Raw genomic sequence first — 13,484 nt, forward strand, 5'->3', positions numbered from 1 at the left:
CCTGGAGCACAGTGTTCTGCAGACTGAGGTTGCCCCTCTGATTGTGTCCTTTTAGAAGCTAGAAATGACTGTAGTTGCTCCACATGGTCATTTTTCTGTGTTGACAATTGCCAAGCTTTCCCCCAAAATTCACTTCTCAAGCAGAGCCAGCGGAGATATCAGGAATGATGTATGAGATGGTGTTGGATGGATGCGCTTCCGGCTTTATTCCCAGCTCTGTAAGATACAGCCCAGAACAAGCTGAAAGGAAGCCCACACACTTGATTTTGATTTGCTGACATGCACTGTGAACCCCTGCTGCCCAGACTCCCTAAGGCATCCCCCTGAGAAGACAGGATTTAAAAATGCATAGGCATTAGACTCTCCGGAAACAATATGGTTTAAGTTACAGTATGTCAGCCAGTATGACCTTTGCATTTTTGCATTTGGAGAAAAACTGGCGCGATTTGCAAACTCTTCCCCCTGTTTTTCCAAGTCTTCTCGATTGATTGACTTCGATTCTCCCCTCAGTGTGTTAATTCAGCCTTGCCTAGTTCACACAGAATTTGGCCACAAATGGAGTTTACCTAAAATTAAGTGTTCTGGTTAAATATGGATTTAAAAAAAAAAAAAGACCTGGGAATCATCCACAGTCTGGAAAATGCCTAGGAAGTCCGTGACCAAGAATCTCTAGAAATAAACACAATCAAAATTTTTCTTGAACTCCCATTAAAACCAGTGAAGCAGTAACTGGGACACGATTAACTCTCAAAAATAGTGGATGGTAGGTAAGCAGGCAAATGTGAATGTCAACATAAACAATTCTGATTGCAAGAATTTTCCCCCTAAAATGACCAAAATAAAAATGTTTTTAGAAATGCTTCTTTCAGAAGAAGAAGTTTCAGAGTCACTTAAAACAATCTTGTGAGGCTCAAATTTGTTTTACTGACCTGTTTATTTACTTATCAGCTATAATATTTCTTTGGTAAAAAAAACATTTAAGATGTACTCTTAGCAAATTTCAAGTATACAATACCGTATCCGTAACAATAGTTACCAGGTTGTGCATGATTGAGAGCCTCAGAACTTACTCCTCCTGTGTAATTGAAACTTTGTACCATTTGACCAACATCTCTCAGTTTCCCCCACCCTCCAGTCCCTGGTAAACACCATGTTGCTTTCCGCTTAATTTGACTGTTTTAGATTCCACATATAAGTGAGATCATGCAGTATTTGTCTTTCTGCAGCCGGCTTATTTCACTTAACATAGTATCTTCCAGACCCATCCAGTTGATTGCAAATTACAGGATTTCCCCCCCCCCTTTTTAAGGCTGCATAATATTCGATTGTATATGATTGCCTTATTTGATCCCACCCCCACTGTGGAATAAAGGGGAAAGAGCCTTTCAAACTTCAAGTTACATTTTTCTCTCTTTCCTTTCCCTCCGCACATCTTGTCCTCTGCTTACCCTTTCCCTGGTTAAAGCACTGACCACCAGGTTCTCAGCCCCTGGATTTCTTTATGCACAGACTACAAAACATGTCATCTGATCTCTCATATTCTATAACTCACTCTGAACAGTCCCTTTATTCCAGGCAGTATGGGGTCCTGAACTCCTCCTAGTCTGGCGCTTCGTCCTGTTTGTCCTTCCAGACAGGAGTATTCCCACTTCTAAAGAGGGCACTTTCTGAAGGGTAAGCTACAAACTTCTCAAGGTCCTGGTTTTCTTTAAAAAAAAAAAAAAAAAGTAAAGGTTTTATTTGCAACACTTTGGTTTCCATAATTATTTTGCTGCCTGCCTTCTCTAACACATAAATGTGTTATTTTTAAGCAAATGGTAAAGCATTTTGCCTCTTTCCAAATTGTCTGTGAATCACGTTCATTTATTTCTTCATTCACTGAAATTTTTGTTGGATCTCATTTTATTGCAGAAGCATCCGGCACATAATATCTTGTGAGATTCTCAGTGCTGTGAGTTACCCAGTGTTACTGCTGACAGCTATTCAAAGATGATTAAGAAATAGTTCCTACTTTCAAGAAATTTGCACCCTGATAAAGTAAAATAATAAATACACAGTAACCTATAATACAAGGTAGATTGTAATAAATATCATCCAAGTTGCATGATTTAAGTATTCGGAAAAGCATTCTCCTGAATTTCTTGGAGTCTCCTTCAGCCTAAAACCTTTATCTCTGAAGCAAGCATTTAAAAAATCATGTCACACCAGGCATTTTTTCATAATATCAGATCTTTTAAAAGTAATTTAGCCATGAAAGACTTCCTCTATTTTCCCTCTCAAAGAACCACAGCTTGCTAGTCAATGTGTCAAGATAACCTCATATAGCGTTGGTGAACTGTGGTAAATGTGAGAGTCATTCTCAAATGAGGAAACCAAGAAATCAATACCAATATTTCATCAGTAACAAAGGGATGGATTAATGATTGAAATGAAGAATGTCTCAGAAACACAGAAATCATCACCAGTGATAACTCCCTCATGCTTAAGGGAAAAATTTTAATGTCATCAGCTTTGATTCCTTTAGGTAGGCATTTAAGTATTAAATAATCCTTTGATGTTGTCAAGGATCAGCATGGAGGGAAGTTATTAATAATGATAAGTGACCCCTGTGTGGGGATGGCATGCAGATTCGTGAAGGGTCCCATATTTTTCTGCCGATGTTGATGTTTTCTGTGTCATCAGGTCTTTTTCTTTTTTATCTAAATTGAAATAAAAATACAACAAGCAAGCACTGAAAAAAAAAATAAGTGATACATGTGAATTTTGTGAAACAATTGACAAAATTGTATACAGCAGCAATTTCCTGTAATATTCAGGCACCTAGCATGGTGCCTGGCTTATTCTAAGTGAATAGATGAACGATCACACAATATTTTTTGTACCTAGCAAGGTGCCCAGCCTACAGAAGGCACTTAACACACATTTGCTAAAGGAATGATTGACTGACTCTCTTGTTTTAGGTACTAAATTAAGTTATGACACCCATTTACAGTCCTCAGGGCTGATGAATGTTCTTGGGTGGCCATTCCAATTTCTCAGTATTTCAGGTGAAGTTCAGAGTCCCACCTCCAGGAGTCCAAGGTCACTGTTGTTACTTCTTTTTGACTTGATCAACTCTTACTCATGCTCTGAGACTCGCTTTGAATGTCAATTTCTCAGAGAAACTTTCCCTAATTCCTACATCAGCATTTATCCAAGTCTGGCTTATGACCCACCTGTATCAGAGTCACCTGGATTTAAAAGTCCAGATTCCTACAAGATAGGTCCACAACCATGTTCACAGCGGCATTATTCATAACAGCCAAAAGGTGGAAGCAATGCAAATGACCATCAACAGATGAATAGATAAATGAAATATTATATATATATACACACACATACTATGTATATATACACATATGCAGTGGAATATGTATAGTATATGTATAATATATGTATATATACGCAATTGAATATTATTCAGCCTCAAAAAGGAAGTCAATTGCGATACATGCTACATTGTGGATGAAACTTGAAGATGTTATGCTCTGTGGGGTGAGGAGAACGGGGAGTTATTACATGGAGTTTAGATTGGGAAGATGAAAATGTCCCGAAGATAGATAATGCTAGTGGTGGCACAACAATGTGAAAGTATCAATGCTATTAAACTGTACACTTAAAATATTAAATATTAAAATGGTAAATATTTTGTTACCTATGCTTTACCATAATTTAAAAGAAAGAGTGGATTCTTGGCTTCCACCCTGGGCCACTAAAATCAGAAAATTGAGAGAAGGGATAAGGATGCAGTAGGAACATGCAAGCCCTCCAGGTGACGCTGACATAAAAACTTGAGAACGCTGATAGAGACCACCTCCACGGCAGTCTACACTTTCTCTTGACGGTGATCATCATTTGACCATTAGCTCCAGGAGGGCGGGGGCTATGGCTGTCTTGTTTGGCACTGCATCCCCAGTGTTTGGTACAATACCTGGCTCAGAGTGGGACTCATTATACACTGATTGAATTACTTTATCTGAACATAAATCTCATATTCTGTATCTGTAAAATAAGTATAATTGTCTTAAGTGGTTGGTATGACGATCTGAGACAGTACACATAAAGGACCTCCGATTGTGCCTGACTCAGAGTAAGAGCTCAATTACCAGAAGCTGCTTTATTAATATTACATTATTATTATTATTACTACTACTACTACTACTAGGAGGGGGAGGGGTATAACTATTCAGGGTTTAGACCAGGCATTACAGACCTACAGCCTCCAACCAGGTGATGTAATTGCATTCAGCATGCTGGTTTTACACTATCCAATGGCAAGTGGCGGGCACTGAACTTGGATACTACATATCAAGGAGGTTACCACTACCTGGCTTTTGCCTGTTGGCACGATGGGTACTCAGGCCCAGAGCTACCAGATCTTTCAATTTTTCAAGAAGAGCTGGAAATATGAATTTCCATCTGAAATTGCACAGTTTATAAAAGACACCCAGTAATTTAAAGTTTTTGAAAGCTCTTTGCAAACCAACCACATTTGTCCATGGGCCATGAGTTTGTATTGCCTGATTCATCCCAAGGCCCAGAGTATCCCAGGTCCCTAGGATAGACCCTCCTTGCACTGAAAATGGAACTGGAAGCATCCATCTTGACAGGGCTCACTGTACTTCTGGGTTGGCGAAACTATCTAATTCAAAACAATCAAAACAATAGGGGAAAGTGTGGCGGCGGTGTCTTTATAACTGACCTGTTAAGAAGTTCAGGGGTGTGGCAGGCCAGGATGGATGTCCATGGACGCTTACGGCAGTGTGGACATTACTACCAACCCAAGTGGTAAGACAATAGTGGAGGATCACGCCAAATGCTTTTCTTTAATTGTTTTCCAGCAGGTTTCTTGGTGAGCTATTTATTGCCTTTGCAGTTAGGTTATATGTGTACACCCAGGAGGACAGAATTATTTCTAACAGCTAGGGGGCTCTAGCAGTCCACCTTTCAGACACAAATGGATTCGTCGTAACAGTTTTCAAACCTAAAAATGGATAACTCTCAATAGTCATCCTTAAATATCAGTAGATTAATACGACCTAAACATTATTTAATCCATAGGTGAAATTACCTATATTCTAGGTCAAAAATTTTTTTCTCGTTTTTAACTTTTGTCTCCTTTACATTAAACTTTTTTTTCTGTATGCAATTGAGTTTTTTGATTTTGAAAGTTGTCTTCTAAAAATCTACATTAGAAAATACATTCTATTGATGTGGGAAATTATCAAAATGTCTGGTAATCATACTAAGCGTTTAGGTTGGTACGTTTTAACTCAATTCTTATCTAGCACATCCAGGGAAAAACTATATAGATTGATACTGATAGATAGCAGGAGAAATAAACTCACTCCACAAAAATTATATAACGTGACCATTTTAGGACCAAAACAACTCTTCAGCTTTTAGGGATGTTCAACGAAAGGAGATTTAAATGGAGCATCTGAAGTTTTAGCTGCTTGTCACTCCTGCTGTTTTTTCTGACATTTCCACTATCGAGACACTTAAATGTAATAATTTAGCCTTAATTCCCAGTTTCCCTTTCTTGTGCCCTCCATTCTGCTCTAGGACATGTTTTAAAAGCACTTAGAGGCACTTAATGGACAGATTTAGCAAAATCTTTATCCTGTTTCTACAGCTCAGTCGCATACAATAGCCTGAATAAACTCTTTCCTCCTCTTGCCTCAACCCCTAAAGATATTGATTGTGGTCAAGGAGGGAGGCAGAAGGAGATTTCTCTTGTATGAAAGCTACACAGAAGAAAAAAATTTTTTTGAATTGGTTCTTTGCAGATGCTAAATGCCCACTTCCTCTTTCTTATCAACCACTTTAGTTACTACTTGAAATAACAGTACTTAAACAAGTAGTAGCCACACATATTTTCAGTTTCCTGAACATCTCAAACATTACTGTTTCCCAAATATACTGACTTCAGGAAGATAGGAAATGCGTTTTATTCCAAACCTCTCTTTCCAATTTGCAAACCCAAGAGAGTTTAAAGGAAATGCAATCCACATGTTTCTGGCCGTTTCTACTCACGTGCATTCATCTAGAGGAGGTTTTTTTTTTTTCTTTATGAAAATAATTTGATGTCTATGTAGTTTTTAAAGTAGATCTTGGTACCTTTTATTTTTCTAAGAAAGGGGAATTTTCTTTGGATAAGATTAAATTAATAGAAACCCTCTAAGATTTGATTTTAGCGTCACATTTAAAAGTCATTTGGAAAGGATGGGTTCTAAACTCACTTCTAAACCATCACATCATCTAGTCCCTCAACTGTTTTAATTATTTCCTTTATCACATTGTTTTAAATCTTTTTTGTATAGTAAATCATTCATTCACCCAGCTTATATTTAGAATGCCTACCTGAGCCAGACCTTTGCTAGGTGCTGGAGATACAGCGAGAACATGGTGGACTGGTTTCTGCCCTCATGGAGCTTACTGGAGGAAAAGAGAGATCTTGAACAAGGGATTGGAAGTCTGACGAGAGGAATACTGGGGGACAGCAGAGAAGTCTTCCCAGAGGAAGGGTCTTAGAAGTCAAGATCTTCAGCCAAACAAGAGAGGGGCAAAGTCAAGAGCCAGGCCAAGGGATCAGCAAGGTGGAAAGCTCTGAGGTGGAACACAAAGGTCGATAGGGTTGGAACTTCGGGAAGTGAGAGGGAGGGGTGCAAGGTGAGGCTAGGGCAGACCGCACAGGACCCTATTTCCCCCCTGCCTCTCAGAATTCATGGCACAGTCATGGCCACTGATGGGGTCACAACAGAATCCTCCCATCCTGACACATCTCACAGACTAGCCCCCAGTGAGCTTTTCACCTGAGTGCCACCAGCCAGGCAAAGCAAAAACTCAAAAGGCAAAAGCACCTTCTCTGAAATCCTTTTATAAAACATATAAAATCCAGTTGTAAGTATATATAGATATAGATATAGATATAGATATAGATATAGATATAGATAGATAGATAGATAGATAGATAGATAGATAGATAGATATAAATGTGTGAGTGTACCTTTTGTATTTTACTACCTTTTAAAAAATATTTTAAGTTATTTATTTTAAAAAAAATTTTAACAGAGGTACTGCGGGTTGAGCCCAGGACCTGGTGCATGGTAGGCAAACACTCAACCACTGAGCTATTCACCCCCCTCTATTCTATTACCTATTAAGTGGAACCATCTCTCTCACCACTGCTGCTGCCTTGGTTTAGGTTTCTTTATCATCACTACCCACAGACTGTATTAACCTCTTCAGTGTCCCTGCCTCTATTCTTGTCCCTTTGCAGTCTCCACTGCCATGTTTAATAATGTCACTTTCCTTGTTTGAAATCCCATAGAAGTCCTAGATGAACCTCTGATACATCTGCTTTACCCAGAATGCAGAATCCAGGGCAGTTTCTGGCCCTTGACCACTTCAGCAGCCAGGCCTCCTGCCACCTGCCCCTCCCCCACACCCTCCCAGCTCCTCCCTCCTTCTCTCCTCCCCTCCACCCCCAGGTGCCTGCACTGCACTCTAGCCATGCAGCCACACAGGCTCTCCACTCCTCACCTCTCAATCTATGCAGGGAAACCCAGGCTCCATGGGACGATGATAGGACTTAGGACCTCAAATAGTGAAATATGTTGGAAGATGATGATAAAATTTGTTGTGAATTGAATTGTGTCCCCCCCACCCCAAATTTATGTTGAAGTCATACCCCACTGTCCCTCAGAATGTGACCTTATTTGGAAGTTGGGTCTTTACAGAGGTAATCAAGTTAAGATGGTCACTAGGGTGAGCCCTAATCCAATATGATTAGTGTCCTTATGAAAAGGGAAAGTTTGCGCACAGAGACAAACACCCGTGGGAAGAACAAGAGGACAGAGAGTGACTTCTCTACAAACCAAAGAATACCGAAGAGTGCCTGCCTTAGGACCTTTGGAAGATGGAGACAGTCATGGAATAGAGTCTCCTTTGCAGGAGGAGCTAACCTGCTGACAACCTGATCTTGGACTCCTAGTCTCCAGAACTGTCAAACAATAAATTCAGGTTGTTTAATCCATCCAATTTGTGGCACTTTGTTATGGCAACCTTAGGAAACTAACGCAAAGGTCAGCAGTTCATTTTTGTGGAAGACTATTCAGAGATTTTAATATGCTAATGTGTACCCTAAACTCTAAGAGGGGGTGGAGCATCCCAAACTTACCTGACAATGAAGCTTTTTTCCTCCTAGTGCATTTCATGGGGATCAGTATTCTGAAGAACACACTTTGGGAAACTAGGGGTTAAGGAAGCAAATATGCAGTGAGTGAATGAATAAATAAGCTCTCCCTAAGATGTGAATAACTAACAGTTTAACACTCCTGGTCATTCTTCTCCACAAAGTGCATCTCTGATTGGTAGACTTTGAGGCCTGGTGGAAAGCTGAGTGAAAAATTGCCAGCGGTGAGAGGGTAAGCATTTGGGGGTGACAAGATACTCTTTTTTTTTTTTTTTTTTTTTGTCTCTTAAGTATCATCTTGATCAAGGCCCAATTTTATAAGTTGTGGGGCCCAATGCAAAACGCAAATGCAGGCTCCCTTCTTCATACATTATTAAGAATTGCGAAATAGTGACAGCACAGCATTAAGCCAAGCTCAGGGCCCTTGTAAGCGTGGGGCCCTGTGTGACTGCCCAAGTCTCATGCTCATGAAACCACTCCTTCCTTGATGGGTCCAGCCTAATCCTTTACAATCTTATACTGCTGTCTGTTCATTTTGTGAATTACATTTAGAAAATTTCTGTGTTGGAGGTCCTCCAAACCATCCCCAGGTCTAATGATTCTCTGAAAAGATGCATGAGACTCAGCACCTCGTTGTACTTGTGGCCATGATCCATTATAGTGAAAGGAGACCGAGCAAGATCAGAAAGGAAAAAGGCACGTGGGGCAAAGTCCAGAGGAAACCAGGCCCAAGCTTCAAAGCGTCCTCTCCCTGAAGGAGCCGCACAAGACCGACTTAATCCCCCTAGTAAGGAGCTGTGACAATGAGTACGTGAGATGTTGTCTACCAGGGAAACATTAAAGGCTTGGTGACCAGAGTTTCTCTTGGGGGGCAGTCACATGGTCGCACTCTTCCCAGCATGAGTCAAAATTCTAGACTCCCAGAAGGAAAGTGAGTGTTTAAGATAAACTGTATTGTTATCACAAGCCATTTAGACAAAGTCAACCATTCCTATAAGGAAGTGCTGGGAACCTTCCTGAAATCCAAGTTCCCAGATGCCAGCCAAGGGTCACCTTGTAAGCAGGCCTTTCTCAGGGTAGCAGTTCCAGGCCTACTGTGTTAACTCTTTTCTGCATGGTTCCAAAGGTATGTTTTCATCAACTCGTTGGGTTTTGCTAATAAGCGTTTACACTAACAGGGAATAGTGAATTCAGACACTGATGAGCTTCTCTGAGCACTCTTTCCAACACCTGCTGAGTTGATACACTTGTCAATGAATTCAGATGTCTTCTGTGCAACAATTTAACATGACTCCTCTAAGAACCCTGTAAAAGATGACTCACAGTGAGTCTCAGCTACCTTTCTATCTCCACTTCTACAATTTACTCGAACATGAAGTAAAAGTGGGAATTGATCCTACTTTTTTAGAAGCATTACAGTCAAGCATTTGGGTGCTGTTACAAACTAACTCCAAGATGACTACAGTTTCCAGAAGCGAGTCTCCTCTGGGGAGCTCGATGCTCACCTGCTCCAGAACACGGTGTAATTCGGATTTGTTCTCCTTCCAATCAAGTGACCACAAATGCGGTCACACTAAAATGAAGTTGACTGAAAACACGTCTAAGATAACTCTCCCAAGGCTGTCGGTGTTTTGACAGGCAACACTAATTAAAGTCAGCAAAGCCCAGAATCATTTTGGTAGGACAGGAAGCTGTCCTGAAGCCTCTGATGGACGCTCTGAATTGGAAGCATCAACAGAAGCCTGAGTTAGTCCATTGAAAGGCTGCACTGACTTGACGTTCCTAACCATTTCTTAGTCTTCATAGTAGTAACAGTGGGGATGACTCAGGTTAAGTCAACTGTTCCCCAATATTTTGGAGAGGCATATAAGAGAAGGGGTCTGGGATAATTCTCCAAATTATCCAAATTTCTATTTTTCCAGATCGTGTTTGGTCCTGACCAATCCTTACGAGGTTACTACCTTAAGTATTTCATGAATGGAACAATTAGACAATTCACCAATCATTTTCAAAGATAAATTAGTATTTAACACTTACAATCCGATGCACTAGGGGATGTAGAATATAAAAATGTGGCTTTTGCCCTTTGGAATATCATGAATCCTGGATAGACACTGTGGCACTTGGTAAGGGACATGGGACTTAGAGCTTGGCTCCTTGACTAAGAAGCTGGGTGGCCTTGGGCAAGTCACACTTTGGCAGCTGACTAGACAACCCTGAGCTTCAGTTTCCTTATCTGCTCAATGGAGAGAATAACTTCTCTCCACCACAGAGTAAGTATAAGGATCAAATAATGTAAGTGAATTCATGTGGAAGTGGTTGGTAAACATGAATTTGTGTGTATGCGTGTGTGTGCTTAAAAAACAAGGGAAAGTGACTGCATTTAAGAAAACCAGCACGTTTAATAAATGATGGCAATAACCCAGCCCCATTATGGAGAGCAGTTACTGTCATCGTCTGCATCGCTGATGGTACAATTAACTTAATTAAAACATACCTCTGTGGTGAGCCTGCTGAAATAACACTTTTCCTTTTCACATGCCCCAGCCTTGCCAGCAAGGTGTCTCCAAGTCATGAATCGTCCAAGTCTAGAGGCCAGAGTGCTTGTTAAATGGCTTTGAGTCGGTATGCAGAAAACAGAATTTTAGAGATTCCATGTTGCTAGCAGCTCGCATTACCTAGAGAAATATTAGAAACCTCCTCCAAATCTTGTAGAATATGTCAGACACCAGTGCATCCTGAAGTGGAGTTATAGCTGAGTGGAACAGTTGTGACCTCCCGAGGAAGCCGTTCTCACCAAATCCAGAATCACTTCCCATGAGGACAGCATCCTGTTCTGCATGAGGTATAAACCAAGGAACCTTTGGTCTGTCATGATGGTAACAAGGGTTTTCCACAAGTGAGAGTGAGTCTGTGTCTAGATAAGGAATGAAGCTGTAGAAGGCCTGCTTCGCCACAGCAGGGATCCCTGCTGACAGCCTTGGTTGAATGCTATAGAGTGGTGGGTGCGGGGAGACCTGGAATAAAGGGACATACCACTTCTATTCTGGAGGTTTTTAATTTCATTGCAGTCCTTCAGAGTAGTTGAAAACCTCTCAGGAACATTCCTTCTACTCTATTACCCCCTCTCTTTCCCTCTTTCTTCAGTTCCATGGATCTACTGGTTTTCTACCTCTACCCATCTCCTCTGACTCTGTAGAGCCTTATTTTTATCTCCATGGATGTTGACAATTCACCCTACATGCCTTTACCCTATTATTAGATTATTTCAGATATGCAGCTCGTCAATGAGATCCCACGTTCCTTCCGCACCAACATTCTTCTGTATTTCCCATAGCAACCCAGCAAGGGGCTGGTCCCTGAGAGAGTCTCAATAAATAATTGTTGAATTTATTTTTCTTTCTTTCTCTCTTTCATTGGAAATTGGATGTGCTAGTGCCACAAGGTTGGCTGCTTGTGTTAGAGTCGCAATGGAAGAGTGGCTTAAATAAGACAGGTTTATTTGTCTCTCAACAAGAGCACGGAGGGAGAAGGTCCAGGGTGGGCAGATGGGGTGATCTCCTGGGAGAGGGATCTTCTAATCTTGTTGCTCTGCTATCTCTACTTGTTATTCTCACCTTCCTGGATGAACGTAGCACCAGCAAGCAGCAGGAGGGGGAACAATGGAAAAGTGTAGAGTGAGGACATCCCTCAGAGAGTCTTCCCATCATTTCTGTTACATCTTATTTATCAGATCCAGGCCACAGGACCACAGCTGGCTGCAACAGAGGCTCTGAAGTATAGTCGTTATTCTAGGGAGCCAGATGTCCAAATAAAAATCAGAGTCTTATTAATATAAAACAGTGGTTTTCAAGGTTTTTAACCATGATTCACAATAATAAACACATCCTTCATGACAATCCAATACAGGCATGATATACATATAGAAATTAAAAGTTTTTTGCATTTTTATATTTTATAAATGTGGTTTGTGACTGATGAATGGAGCTTGGCCTTCTATATGAAAGGCACTGCTTTAGAAGGATGAGAGAAGAATCCTAGGGAGTAATTAGGAGTTCCTATCACTGGGAAGGGAGCATTTGGGTCCGACCTTAGTGGTGATCATTTACCTTCACCCTTTGTAGTGTACATCACAGTACTAGCTACTGGATAGATACAAGAAAATAAATAAATCAACCAAAGTAATCAGACCATGAATCAATCAAACAATCAATGAAATCTTAGAGAGTAAAGGTGACTCTGCACTGACACTTGAGACAAAATATTGAAGGCTAGAGGGGCCTTTCCACCAAGAGATCCTCTAGGGATGGAGAAAGAAGAAATTCTTTTTGCCTCTTAACATGGGTTGTGTGCGTAGATAAAGCACTCACACAAATATCCATCCCATTGATTCTGTATTTTAAGCTTAACAGATAATTCAGATCAACCCAAATTGATCTCATTTTAATTCTCTGTCATGGTCTCAGATTTATGAACTGTGTCAAGGGCAACCTCACATATTCATTGTGATGGTGTATCTCCTAGACTATCCTAATTCACTTTTGTGCTAGAGTAATCTGTATAACAGATTTGTCATTCCTTCTATATGCTTCAAATCTGGGGAAAGCCTCATATCGTGCAATGTGTTTTTCCTTGACAGTTTCAACTGACTTTTGTCAGATTTTTGACAGGGGAAAATAAAACCAACAACTCGAAGAACATTTACACTGCATTTGTTTTCGGAGCGACAGTTTTGGATGAGTTTGAAATGACTTTTAAATGATGTCACAATAGATGCTTTAAAACAGGCTCAAGTCCTTTGTGCTACAAGCAATGTTGGCTTAATTAGTTCTGGTGGGGGCATCAGCATCCACTGTGAGCTAATTGTGTTAGCGGGCTCCTACTGCCGTGCTTCCAGGGGTTTTGGTTTCAGTAAACAGTGCATTTCCATGGCATTTATTGAAAGATGCCAGAGTAAGTGGCAGGACAAGGCCATCCCTCGCCACAGAGCTTTTCACTGTTGCGGGCAGGGCCTCTGAACCACTCACTCTGGAGTTTTTGGCCGCCTTTGCCCCACTTTCCTGCTTCACCCCTGTTGGGAGAGGCCCCATCCCACCACTTGGGACCTAATGAGTAGCAATAGAACTCAGAAGTTTTTACTGTCTTAAAGGCTGCTAAAAGGCTTCTGAAGAAATGAGTCAGTGTTTTCAGTCTTGTTTTCATTCCACGTCCCAAAGCTTATCCGGATGGGCATCTGTGTTTGCTGCCT

The sequence above is a fragment of the Camelus bactrianus genome, chromosome 11 (genome assembly GCF_048773025.1).
Source record: "Camelus bactrianus isolate YW-2024 breed Bactrian camel chromosome 11, ASM4877302v1, whole genome shotgun sequence".
Lineage (NCBI taxonomy): Eukaryota > Metazoa > Chordata > Mammalia > Artiodactyla > Camelidae > Camelus > Camelus bactrianus.